Source organism: Ursus arctos, unplaced genomic scaffold (assembly GCF_023065955.2).
Source record: "Ursus arctos isolate Adak ecotype North America unplaced genomic scaffold, UrsArc2.0 scaffold_5, whole genome shotgun sequence".
Classification (NCBI taxonomy): Eukaryota; Metazoa; Chordata; class Mammalia; order Carnivora; family Ursidae; genus Ursus; species Ursus arctos.
The window spans coordinates 14,572,317-14,586,533 of NW_026623067.1; the positions used below are offsets into that span (position 1 = coordinate 14,572,317).

Consider the following 14,217-nt stretch of genomic DNA (forward strand, 5'->3'; position numbering starts at 1 on the left):
ATTTTATTTTTTCGATGATATTGTAAGTTGAGCTTTTAATTTTGTTTTTGGATTGTTCATTGTTAGTATATAGAAACTAAATCGATCTTTACATGCTGACTTTCTATCCTGCCGCATTGCTGAATTTTTATTAGTTCTAACAGTTTTAGTGGAATCCTTAGGGCTTTCTATATAGAAGATTGTCTCATCCGTGGACAAAGAAAATTTTACTTCTTCCTTTTCAATTTGGATGTTGTTTATTTCTTTTTCTTGCTTAATTGCTCTGGCTAGGACTTCCAGTACTATATTGAATAAAATTGGCAAAAATGGGCATCTTTGTCTTGTTCCTGATCATAGGAGAAAAGCTTTCAGTTTTCCACCATTGAGCATGATATTATCTATGGGTTTTTTCATAGATTTCATTTCATTAATAACATTTTCTATTCCTACTTTGTTCACTTTTTTTCCCTATTATGAAAGGGTGTTGAACTTTGTAAAATGCATTTTCTTTATCAACTGTGATAATCATGTGGTTTTTTACATTTATTGATTTTCATATGATGAACCATCCTGAAATTAATACTGTTTGGCTATGGTGTCTAATCCTTTCAATATGCTGCTGAATTTGGTCCATTATTTTACTGAGGTTTTGCATCTATTCTCATAAGGAATATTGGTCTATAGTTTTCTTATACTATTTTTGGTTTTGCTATCAAGGCAGTGCTAGCCTTATAAAATGAGCTTGGAAGTACTCCATCCTTTTCATTTTTTAAAAAATATTTTATTTATTTATTTGAGAGAGAGAGAGACAGCCAGCGAGAGAGGGAACACAAGCAGGGGGAGTGGGAGAGGAAGAAGCAGGCTCCCAGCAGAGGAGCCTGATGTGGGGCTCGATCCCAGAATGCCAGGATCACGCCCTGAGCCGAAGGCAGACGCTTAAAGACTGAGCCACCCAGGTGCCCATCCTTTTCATTTTTTAAAAGGCTTTGGGAAGGATTGGAGTTAATTCTTTTTAACTGTTGGTTATATTCACTGGTGAAGCCATTTGGCCCAGGATTTTTGTCAGGAAGTTTTAGTTACTGATTTAATCGCCTTATTACAAGTCTGTTAAGATTGATTTCTTTATGATTCAGTCTTGGTATGTGTTATCTTTCTAGGGATTAGTCATGTTCATTAGGTTATCCAATTTATTGGTCAACAATTGTTTACAGTATTGTATTATAATCCTTATTAGTAAAATCAGTAGTAATGTCCCCATTTTTTTTACTTTTTTCCCCCATTTTCATTTCTAATTTTAGTATTTGAGTCTTCTTTCTTTGTCAATCTAACTAAAGATTATTCAATTGTATTGCTCTTTTCAAAGAAAAAATTTTTGGCTACATTGATATTCTCTACTGTCTATTCTCTATTTTATTTATGCCCAACCTCATCTTCATTATTTCTTCTCTTTTCTTCTGCTAGCTTTGGGTGTAAATTGTTCTCCTTTCCTTAAAATATAAAGTTGTTGTTTTAAGATCTTTCTTCTTCCATGTTGTTCTTTTTTATTTTTATTTTTAAAATTTTTTAATTTTTAATATTTTTAGAGAGCGCAAGCTCGCGAGTGGAGGGCGGGGGGAGTGGGATAGAGAGAATCTTAAGCAGGCTCCATGCCCATAACAGAGCCTCATGCAGGGTTCAATCTCACAACCCTGATATCATGACCTGAGCCAAAATCGAGTCAGACACAACTGACTGAGCCACCCAGGTGCCCCCTTTTCTTCCTTTTTAATGTAAGCGTTTATAGCTATCAATTTCCCTGTTAGCACAGCTCTTCTTGTAGAGCTTTTATCTGGGAATATTTTTTTTTTAAGATTTTATTTATTTATTTGACAGAGAGAGAGAGAGTGCACACCAGCAGGGGGAGCGGCAGGCAGAGGGAGAGGGAGGCAGAGGCAGAGGGAGAAACAGGCCTCCCACTGAGCAAGGAGCCCAATGCAGAGCTTGATCCCAGGACCCTGGGATCATCACCTGGGCTGAAGGCAGATGCTTAACTGACTGAGCCATTCAGGTGCCCCTATCTGGGAATATCTTAATTTCTCTTTCATTTTTGAAGGACTGTTTTCTGCATATGAAAATCTCAGTTGACAGGGTTTTTTTTCTTTCAGCATTTTAAATATCTTATCCTTGCCCTCTGGACTCCAAAATTTCTACTGAGAAATTAGTTGATAAACCTATCACAAATTTCTTGTATTTGATGAATCATCCCTCCTTTCTTGCTGCCTCCCCAAATTTTCTCTTTATCCTTGGCTTTCGGTAGTTTAATTATAATGTATCTCAATTCAGATCTCTGTGAGTTTGTCCTACATGGAGTTCGCAGAGTTCCATGAATTTGCAAATTCGTGTCTTTAACCAAATTTGGGAAGTTTTCAGCCATTATTTCTTCAAATAATCTGCCTCTTTCTCTCTTTTCCTTCTGAGATTCCCACAATGAATATACTGACCTACTAGCTAATAATCTCAATGCTCTATCTTCATATTTGCTAACTCTTCTGCTTGCTGAAATCTGGGGTTGAATCCCTCTACAGCAGTTTCAATTCAGTTACTTTGTTTTCAAGCTCCATAATTTGTTTGGTTCCTTTTTATAATTACTATCTTTTTTTTATTTTATCATTTTTTCCCTATATCATTTTCCTTATTTCCTTTAGTTCCTTGTCCATATTTTCCTTTAGCTCTTTGAGCATATTTAAGACAATTTTTAAAAAAGTTTTTGCCTGTCTGATGTCTGTGTTTCTCCAAGAACAGTTTCTGCAGCCTTAGTCTGGTCAGGTGGTTATAACAAAATACCACAGACTGGGTGGCTTAAACAACAAACATGTATTTCTCAAGGTTGTAGAGCCTGGGAAGTCCAAATTCAATGTTCCAGAAGATTCAATTACTGGTAAGGGCCCTCTCTGTGGCTTGCAAATATTACCTTCTTGCTGTATCCTCATATGATGGAGAGAAAGCTCTGATATCTCTTCCTCTTCTTGTAAGGATACCAGTCCCATCATGGGAGTTCCACTCTCATGGCCTCATTTAAACTTAATTATTGCCCGAAGACTGCACCTCCAACACCTTCATATTGGGGATTTGAATTCATATATGAATGGGGAAGGAGACACATTCAGTCCCATAACACTGCCAATTTATATTCTTCCTTTGAATGGGCCATATTTTCTTGTTTCTTTACGTGTTTTGTGATTTTGTTGTTGCCTTTGAAAACTGGGCACTTGAAAAAGTCACATGGACATAGTTTCTGGATCTGCATGAAAAGAGCTTGGAAGTTACCATTACATCTTAACAACAAGTACAAAGCTGAACAGACTGGAAAATCAACAATTCTTCTAGGATCTACAAGACAGGTGAGAACACAGGGCAAACCATTACCCCCAAGACTGGAGAGACCAACAGGTGATTACAGAAAATAACTTATTGGAGCAGAGATCCACCAGCAGAAACTGCTTCAGGAACAAGTTCCAGGGCAGGAAAACCCACCAATAATTGACAACTACTGCAGGTATGAACAACTCCAAGGGTTAAAAACTCCAGGGGCTCCTGGGTGGCACAGCGGTTAAGCGTCTGCCTTCAGCTCAGGGCGTGATCCCGGCGTTGTGGGATCGAGCCCCACATCAGGCTCCTCTGCTATGGGCCTGCTTCTTCCTCTCCCACTCCCCCTGCTTGTGTTCCCTCTCTCGCTGGCTGTCTCTATCTCTGTCAAATAAATAAATAAAATCTTTAAAAAAAAAAAAACAAAACCTCCAGGGGACCTCATCATAAGAGGGGTGCCAAAATTTTGTGGAGATTTATTTTCAGGAGCTCAATGAGGTATCCTCAGTAAATACTGGAGGAGACTCTCCTCATGTTTCCAGGAAGGAGAGAGGAAAAGGAACCATCTTGAAATACAAGATAGCATTCTGTTCTTAACAAGGCCTACCCTCAGAAGAAACTAGTTAACCAGAGCTTAAACTGCTGGAGTATTCTCAAAGCCTAAATGTTCTGGGGGAAGGGAAATAGTCAACTCAACTCAGTCCTACCCTTCCATGTGGGAAGAAGTACCCAACTCTGGCGCACCCTCACCACCCAACCCACTGAAGGAGTTAGGAAAAAAGACTTTAAACACTTGTAAATTTCAGTCAGGAGGCACAGGCTTAGTAAAAGATGGACACCTCATCATAGAACTATAGAAAACTTTCCTGCCACGCACACCTCACCACCACATTACTAAAGGCCCATTTACAGCAATTCCTTTTGTCCAGTTCATCTCCAGCTATCAAGAAAAAAATACGATGCATGCCAAAAGGGAGAAAACACATTTTGAAGAGAGAGAGCAAGCATCAGAAGCAGACATAGGCAGGGAAGCTGGAATTTTAAGACTGGGAATTTAAAACAACTATGATTAATATGCTAAGGGTGCTAATGGATAAAGTAGACAGCATGAAAGAACGGATGGGCAATGTAAGGAGTGAGACCAAAAGCCCAAGAAAGAACAACAACAAAATGCTAGAGATCGAAAACACTGTAACAGATATGAAGAATGTTCTTGATGGACTTACTAGGAGACTGAACATAGCTGAGAAAAGAATCTCTGAATTTGAGGATATCTCAGTAGAAACCTCCAAAATTGAAAAGAAAAAAAAAAACCAGACTGAAAAAACAATATCCAGGGACTGAGGGACAACTATACAAGGTGTCATATACATATAAGTAATAGGAATACCAGAAGGAGAAGAAAGGAACAGAAGATTTGAAACAATAATAACTGAGAATTTTCCCAAATTAATGTCAGACACCAAATTGCAGATCCCAGAAGTTCAGAGAGCACCAAACAGGATGAATTCTAAAAACACCTAGTCGTATCATTTTTAAATTACAGAAAATCAAAGATAAGAAAATATTCTGAAAGAAGATAGAGGGAAAGACACCTAACTATAGAGGAACAAAGATAAAAAGACTACTACTGTACCCACCATTTATGAGGCCACCATGCATCCAACATCTCTTCAGAAACCACGTAAGCAAGAAGAGAGTGGAGTGAAATGCTAATGTATTCAGGGAAAAAACACCACTAACCTAGAATTCTATACCCTGCAAAATTATTTCTTGTTTCTTTATATGTGAAAGTGAAGGAGACATAAAGACTTTATCAGACAAAGAACAATTAAGGGAATTTGTTGCTAGTATACCTGCCTGGCAAGAAATGTTGAAAGAACTTTTTTAGAGAGAAGGAAAATAATATAGGTCAGAAACTCAGATCTTCATAAAGAAAGGAAGAGCATCAAAGGGTTAAGCAAAGGTAAAATTAAAACTTTTATCTTTCTTATTTTTAACTGATCTAAGAGATAACAGGTTGTTCAAAGTAATAGCAACGTCTTTGATTATATACGCATCTGTATTTCATATACACACACACACACATACACACACACACACACACACACATATGCTTGTGTACAAGTGAAATGAATACAGCAATAACACATGACACAAGAAGGCAGGATTAGGATTATTTGGCTATTATAAGGGACTCACAAAACCCATGAAGCGGTATAGTGTTACTTGAAAGTAGACTTACATTAGTTATAAATGTATTGCAAACTCTAGGGCAACCACTTAAGAAAGTAATAAAAAGAAGTGTATGTGCTATGAAAGGAGAGTAAAAGGAATTATATGAAACGCTCAAATAAAACCTCAAAGGCAAAAAAGAGAATGGAAAACAAATATAGGAACAGAGAACAAACACAACAAATAGAAAACAGTAACAAGGGGCGCCTGGGTGGCACAGCGGTTAAGTGCCTGCCTTCGGCTCAGGGCATGAACCCGGCGATCTGGGATCGAGTCCCACATCAGGCTCTTCCGCTATGAGCCTGCTTCTTCCTCTCCCACTCCCCCTGCTTGTGTTCCCTCTCTCGCTGGCTGTCTCTCTCTGTCGAATAAATAAATAAAATCTTTAAAAAAAAAAAAAAAGAAAACAGTAACAAACATGGTAATGTTAATTCAACTATATCAATAATCACTTTGAATATCAGTGGTTTAAATGCACCAATGGAAAGACGGCTTGTCAGATGGATCAAAAAATATGATTCGGCTATAGGTTTTCTATAAGATATCCATTTTAAATATAAAGACACATACAGAATAAAAATAAACGGAGAAAATCGACTATGCTAACACTAATCAAAGAAAGTTGGGGTAACTATATTAATTTCAGAAAGAACAAGTGTTAAAGCAAGGAAAGTTATCAGGGATAAAGAAGGGAATTACATAATGATAAAGGGGTCAGTCTGCAGGAAGACGTAATAATCTTTAAGGTGTATGTGCCTAACAATGAATCATCGAATTTCATGAGGAAAAACTGACAGAACTGTAAGGAGAAATAGAAGAATCAACTATTATAACTGGAAACTTCAATACCCCTCTGTCAGGAACTGATAGATCCAACAGACAGAAAGCCAGTAAGGATGTAATTGAACTGAATAACACCATCAACCACGTAAATATGATGGACATCTATAGAATACGTCATCCAACAACAAATACACATTCTTCTCAAGGTCATATGGAATATTCCTCAAGACAGACCACATTCTGGGCCATAAAACACATCTTCACAAATTTAAAATAATAACAGTCAAACAATAGTTGCTCTTCCAAGACTCACAATGGAATTAAACTAGGACTCAATTACGGAAAGATAGCAAGAAAATCCCAAAAGTCTTGGTGATTAAACAATAAACGTCTAAATATCACATAGGTCAAAGAAATCTTAAGAGAAATTTTTATATATTTTGAACTAAATGAAGATAAATACATAACTTATCAAAATCTGTTGAGTGTAGTAAAAGCAGTGCTTAAACAGAAATTTATAGCATTGAATATATACATTAAAAAAAGAAGAAAGCTCCAAATTACTAATCCAAGCTTTCACCTTAGGAAACTAGAAATAGAAGGGCAAATTAAGTTCAAAGCAAGCAGAAAAAAAGAATAAAAATTAGAATGAAGTTGAATAAAAGTTAGAATAAAACTTAGAATAAGTTGGAATAAAACTTAGAATAAAAATTAAGTCCAGGGGCCTGGGTGGCTCAGTCGGTTAAGCATCTGCCTTCAGCTCGGGTCACAATCCCAGAGTCCTGGGATCGAGTTCCACATTGGGTTCCTTGCTTGACGGGAGGCCTGCTTCTCCCTCTCCTTCTGCCTGCTGCTCCCCCTGCTTGTGCTCTCTCTCTCTCTCTGACAGATAAATAAATAAAATCTTTAAAAAAAACTTAAGTCCAAAGTAAGCAGAAGAAAAGAATAAAAATTAGAATGAAGTTGAAAACAGGAAATCAATACCAAAATCAACAAGACCAATACCTGTTTCTTTGAAAAGATCAACAATATCAAAAAGCCTCCAGCCAGTCTAATTAAGAAAAAAAGGATTGGACATGGATTTCTAACAGGGGATATGAAAGAAGAGACATCATTACAAAACCTTTATTTATATAATGAAAGTATAATAAAGGAAGATTATAAACAACTCTATGCAAACTAGATCGATAACCTAGATGAAATCAACCAATTCCTTGAAAGTTACAATCAACTAAAACTCAAGCAAGAAGAAACAATCTGAATAGGTCCGTATGGATTAAAGACATTGATCAATAATTAAGAAGTTTCTGGAATGGAAAGCACCAGACCCAGATGGGTTCTACCACACAGTGAAGGAGGAAATTATACCAATTCTGTACGATCTCTGTCAGAATATAGAAGCAGAGGATATACTTCCAAATTCATTCTATGAAGACACCATTACCACAATACCAAAAACCCACAAACAAAATATAAGAAAACAAACTACAGACCAATATTTCTCATGAGGATAAATAAAAAACCTCAACAAAATGCAGCAAATCAAATCCAAAAATGTATGAAAAGAATTATATACCACAACCAAGTGGGATTCATCCCAGATATGCAAGGCTAGTTCAACATCTGAAAATCAATTAACGTAACCCATCATGTCAACAGTCTAAAGTAAAATCACATGAGCGTATCAATAGATGCAGGAAATGCATCTGACAAAATCTAATACTCATTCATGATAAAAACTATCCCCAAACTAGTAAAAGGAGAAGACTTCCTCATTTTAATAAAGAGTATCTATAAATTCTTTATAATTCATTTAATGGTGAGAAACTCAAAGCTTTCCCAGGATCAAGACCAAGATGTCTCTTCTCATTGCTGCTTTTCAACATTGTATTGGAAGTGATGGTTAATAAAAAAGGCAGGAAAAGGAAATAAAATAAAAACAAAAAATTAAAAGGAAATTAAAAAATTAAAATAAAAAAATAAAATATAGATTGGGAAGGAGTAAAACTGTTCACAGATGAGTGTTGATTCACAACCTCAGGAGTTCCCCAGGTGAAGTATGAAACCCCTTACATGAAGGGCAAGGAGAGACAGAAGAGAAAAGACCACTCCAGATTGGTAGCTGGCAGTTTTAAGAAGCAAGGTAACTTACATACTAGGGTGTCTTGGGCAGCCATAAGACTAGCAGATCTCTGTATCCACCTGCCAGAATCTTACATATAGGCCTTAACAGGGTTCAGTCACATATCGAGTCCAGAGAGTCTCAACAACACATTACTCTCCCGAGGCTAGGTACTGAAAATGCCTGCTAGTATAGAAAGAGCAGGCAAAATGTACATTCCAAGGGCAGGGGAAGGGGTAAGGCGCCTCCTATTGCTGGGGTCCAGCTCACGAGTCAACCAGTGGCCATGTCCTCTCGATGACCTCCTCCAACAACGACATGATAATCTATATAGAAAACCCAAAAGAACTGACAAAGAAATTCCTCTATGCCAGCAATCAATTTCCTCTATACCAGCAATCAACAAGTGGAATTTGAGATTAAAAACATAGTATCATGTACATTAACACTACCAAAATGAAATATTTAGCTATGAATCTAACAAAATATGTACAAGATCTATATGAAGAAAACTCTAAAACTCTGAACAAAATGAACAAAATCAAGGGAGTATGAAATAAATGGGAAAATATTCCATGTTCGTGGGGAGGGACACTCAATATCATCAAAATGTCACCTCTTCCCAAATTAGTCTATAGATTCAATAAAAATCCCAATCAAATTATTTTGTGGGAATTGACAAACTGATTCTAAAGTTTATATGGAGAAGTGAAAGACCCAGAAGAGCCAACAAAATAATGAAGAGGAACCAAGTTGGAGCAATGATGTTACCTAACTTCAAGACTTACTACAACGATCAAGATAATATGGTGTTGGTAAAAGAACAGACAAATAGAGCAACGGAACAGAAGAGAGATTCCAGAAGCAGACCCACCCAAATACAGCCAACCGATCTTTAACATGGAGCAAGGGCAAGACAATGGAGCGATGACAGTCTCTTTAGCAAACGGTGCTACAACATTTGGGCAGCCACGTGCAAAAGGATGAATCTAGGCACAGACCTTACACCCTTCACAAGAATCAACTCAAGATGAATTTCATAGGGTTAAATGTAAAACACACAATGAGAAAACTTTTAAAAGATAACATAGAAGGGCACCTGGCTGGCTCAGTCAGTGGAGCATGTGACTTTTGATCTCAGGGTTTTGAGTTTGGGCCCCACGACAATGGGGGTAGAGATTACTAAAAAAAAATAAAATATTCTAATTAATTAATTATTTATTTTGGGGGGATAGGAAGTAGGATTTATTGGTGGGCATGAATAGGGAGGGGGCAGTGCCAAGGATGTCATGAGGCAGACCCTTCCATTTGTCCAAGGGGTCATGATTAGGGATGTATTTGACCCCACAGCCATCTGGGATAAGCTGCTTTTCAGCCACCATGTCTTCAAATTCGTCCACATTAAACTTAGTAAAGCCCCACTTCTTGGAGACGTCGATATTCTGGTGGCCAGGGAACTTAAACTTGGCCCTGCGTGGGGCCTCAAGCACATGCTCCTTGTTCTACAGCTTGGTACGGATGGACACGATGACTTGGCCAATGTGGACCCTGGCTACTGTGCCCTGGGGCTTTCCAAAGGCACCCCAATACCTGTCTGCAGCCTAGATTGGAGATAGCATGAGGTTAGACCTCAATGTCCACTGGAAAGGGCTGTCTCCAGGGTCCCTTAGGGCAACCCACACAATCAACAGACTGCATATACTACCAAGGAGCCTACTGTTTGCAGCCATGGCACACTGGGCTCCCATGGAGAAAGAGCACAGTCGGCTTAATTGGCTGCAGATAATTAATTAATTTTTAAAAAGATAACACAGGAGAAAAGTCGATGGCCTTGAGTATGGTGATGACTTTTTATTTTTATTTATTTATTTATTTATTTATTTTTCAGATTTTATTTATTTGACAGAGAGAGAGATAGCCAGCGAGAGAGGGAAGACAAGCAGAGGGAGTGGGAGAGGAAGAAGCAGGCTCCCAACAGAGCAGGGAGCCCGATGCGGGGCTTGATCCCAGGACCCTGGGATCCCGCCCTGAGCCGAAGGCCGATGCTTAACAACTGAGTCACCCAGGTGCCCCTGGTGATGACTTTTTAGATACAATATCAAAAGCATGATTGAGGAAAAAAATAATTGATAAGCTGGACTTGATTAAAACTTAAAACTTCTGCTCTGTAACACACACACTGTCAAGAAAATGAGAAGACCAGCCACAGACTGGAACAAAATATTTGCAAAAGAATATATCTGAAAATATAAAATATCCAAAATATTCGAAGAACTCTGCAAACTCAATAGTAAGAAAACAAAGAACTGGATTAAAAAGAGAGCCAAAGACCTTAATAGACACATTAAGGAAGATCTACAGATGGCAAAAAAACACATACAAAGATCCTTCACATTATATGTCCTCAAAGAAATACACAAATTGAAACAATGAGATGCCCCTGTGTGCCTAGTAGAATGTCCAAAATCCAGAAGGCCGACAGCAGCAAATGCTGGCGAGGATGTGGAGGAACGGAAACACTCATCGGTTGCTGACGGGAATGCAAAATGGTACAGCGCTTTGGAAGACAGTTTGGCAGTTTCTGACAAAAGTAAACATCCCCTCAGCATACATTCCAGCAACCATGCTCAAAAGAGTTTAAGACTTACGTCCACACAAAAACCTGCACATGGAACGTTTGTAGAAGCTTTATTCATAATTGCCAAAACTTGGAAGCCACCTAGATGTCCTTCAGGAAGTGAATGGATAAACTGTGGTCCATCCAATGAGCATTATTCAGCACTAAAAAGAAATGAGCTATCAAGGCATGAAAGGACAGGAAGGAAACTTAAATGCATATTACTAAGTGAAGGAAGTCAGTCTGAAAATCGCTATGCTGTATGATTCCAACTGCATGCCATTCTGAAAAAGGCCAAACTATGGAGGCAGTAAAGACACGTATGGTTGTCAGGGCTTAGGGGACAGGCCGAGCACGGGGGATTCTAGGGCAGTGAAACTGTCCTGTACTGGCCAACACATGTTACTCATTATATATTTGTCCAAACCTATAGAATACATAGCACCAAGAGTGATCCCTCAAGTAAACTATGGAATGTGGGTAATTGTGACGCATCAATGTAGGTTCAACCTTTGTAACAAATACGCCACTGCTGATGAGTGATATTGATCACTGGGGAGGCTATGTGTGTGTTGGGGCGGCAGGTATATAGGAAATCTCAATTCTGTACTTTCTTCAATTTTGCTGTGAACCTAAAATTGCTCCAAAAACATAATCTTTAAAAAAAAGAAAAAAGAAAAAAACTAAAACTAGTCATCTCTCCCAGCCTTTGCAGACTAGTTCTGAGCTGTAACAGTTCTTCACTAATTAGCGGGCTTGCTTTCAGCCCAGGGATCAGATAGGGGTGAAAACTTACAATCTCTTTGTTCTTTTCTGAACATGTATCTCGGTTGGGCCTCATGTTGCTTTTTCAGCTGCTTTTAAATGTCCTGATTTCTCCAAGAGTCTCACCCCAAGCCTCTCCTGGGGGCCTTAGATGATACAATTTTCATGAGCAATGCCGGCTGTTTCTCCCTACTTGAGATCTGAGTGAGGCAAGACGAAGCCCAGTACTTCTGGCAGCCCCCAAACAGGCTAAACTTTACAAATAAAGGCTGCTCTGTTCTCTTCCAGATAGAAGGAATTGGGAACTCCACTGCCTCTTCTCCAGACTAGAATGTGCCCTGGGGAAAGGGAAGGGGCGAGCACAAAGTTACAAATGCCACAAAACTTTCCACAATTTCAAATGCGGTTTTTACTTTGAGTGTTTAGTTGCTGTAGATCTTTTTACTGTTTTCCAGAGCTTTTCTAAGCTTATTTTGGGTAGTTCCTAATAGGTTTTCTGTTTTTGTTTTGTTTTGTTTTCCTTTTTGTTTTGTTGATGTTTCCAAAGAGGATTGAAGGCTTGGAGTTTTTACCCTGTCATTTTGCTGACCTCCTTCCACTTTGCCTAGAAATCATAGACCACTCAATATGGTGATTATAGAAAAGAAAAAATATTTTTTAAAAGAGAAGCAAAATTGTCATTCATATGTTATATATATGTATTTAAAGATTTTATTTATTTATTTGAGAGACAAAGATAGTGGCAGAGGCAGCAAGAGAAGGGGGGGTTGAGGGGGGCAGAGGGAGAAGCAGACTCCCCCCCCCCCCCAGCATGACCCTGGGGCAAAGGCAGACCCTTAAGCGACTGCCACCCAGGCACCCCTCATGTGTTATATAAAAAATCCAAAGCAACAAATTCATTATTGGAATTTGTAAGAGACTTTAGGCAGCCAGCTATATACGAAACCAATACTTTACAAATAAAAATTTTTAAAAGATACCATTTACAATAGCTTTAAAATATGAAATATCTAAAATTAAACTCAAAAATATGCAATAATGCTATGGAGAAAATATGTGAAGAGTTATTAGACCTAAATAAACAGAGATACACTTTTAGCTAGGGCACCATGGAGTTACTCAGATCAGAGGGCTGAAAGCTATCTGCAGAGGGGAAGGGGGGAAGGGACAAAAGCAGGGAAAGTATGTGTCTGTTTTGCAGAACAAGCAGCTCCCACCAAGGAGACACATGGCCAACCATAGGCCATTGCATGAGCCAGTTCGGAGATGCGGACCAGTGCAGAAGCCCTGAGTTGCCCTAAAGTTACCTTTAGCTTATTATAATACTGAGATCTTCTGCGGGCAGGGCTTGGGGCCTTTTTTTTTTTTTAACATACAATGTATGCACTAGCGTGTTGACAAGCTACCGACAAGCTAGGTATTTGCAGTTGAACCAAAGTGCCTAACAAAATATGTGTAAGTTCCCAGATGTATCCAGCTCCCTGCCCCCTAGCACACTGAATAAGAGCTTCCTGCACTAACCGCATGGGAAGACAATGATTTGACAATTAACCTCCCCGTCTCCTCACTTGAAGCAAGTAATAAAAACTTTTTGCTCTAACCAAGAGACTTAGCTAATTGCCTGATGCCCCGCAAGGGGCAGACGCTTTGTGTACGGTGACAATACCGTGGTAATGGATGAGAATCAGTATGGTGAAGCTATCAACTTTCCCAATTTGCAGATTCAATGAAACCAATAAAAATCTCAGCATTTGTATTTACAAGTTGACATGATGATGATTATTCATGTGAGCTCATTATAGCCAAAATACTTGAACAAAAATTCGTGGAAGGATACTTACTCTATCTTAGCAAGAGTTCGTTTCCTGCTATATTAACACGAGGGTGGGGTATCCGTGACCCCATTCCTTGCTACAAACTGCCTCCATATCTACCCTAAATACTTCCGAAACTGCTCGTTCACTTTTTCCCATAACTTACCTTCTAAATTCTGTATGATTATATTCATGGCTTATTGTCTGCTCTCTACCGCCCCATGACCGGAAAAAAAAAAAAGTTACCGAAAGTAATTAACTTTGTTTTGTTGACTGACATACTTCCAACCACTTACAATGGCGTTTGGAACACAGCAGGTGCTCGGTACACTTTGAATCACTGAAGGGGAAATAGGTTTGTTCTCGACGGTTGTCTACTTGCCTTCGTATTATTTATGCAGATGCACAGCTACAAGACACACGGCCCTCAGCAAACCTCCATTTCCTTCCTGAGGAACCTGGAGCCACGCGCCTAGTAGCCCAAGGGGTGCGACCGCGAGCCCGGAAGTGGGAGCCGGGCGCTTGACAGGCGAGCCCGGGACCCGCCTCGTAGGCTG

General features: G+C 38.9%; 1 long non-coding RNA gene and 1 other non-coding gene across 5 annotated transcripts in view; both read right to left on the reverse strand.

The window, feature by feature from the left end:
* Nucleotides 1-14,164, reverse strand: part of LOC113261575 (uncharacterized) — a 103,697-nt gene extending 89,533 nt beyond the window's left edge. For all 4 annotated transcript variants that reach the window (XR_006410466.3, XR_006410467.3, XR_006410465.3 and 1 more), the window contains exon 1: nucleotides 13,957-14,164. This is a non-coding gene — a long non-coding RNA (uncharacterized LOC113261575). The remainder of the gene's footprint in view (nucleotides 1-13,956) is intronic.
* On the reverse strand, nucleotides 10,113-10,246 carry LOC113261971 (small nucleolar RNA SNORA70). Its single transcript, XR_003318575.2, has one exon. It is a non-coding gene; the product is annotated as a small nucleolar RNA SNORA70 (small nucleolar RNA).
* Nucleotides 14,165-14,217: the final 53 nt, after the last annotated feature.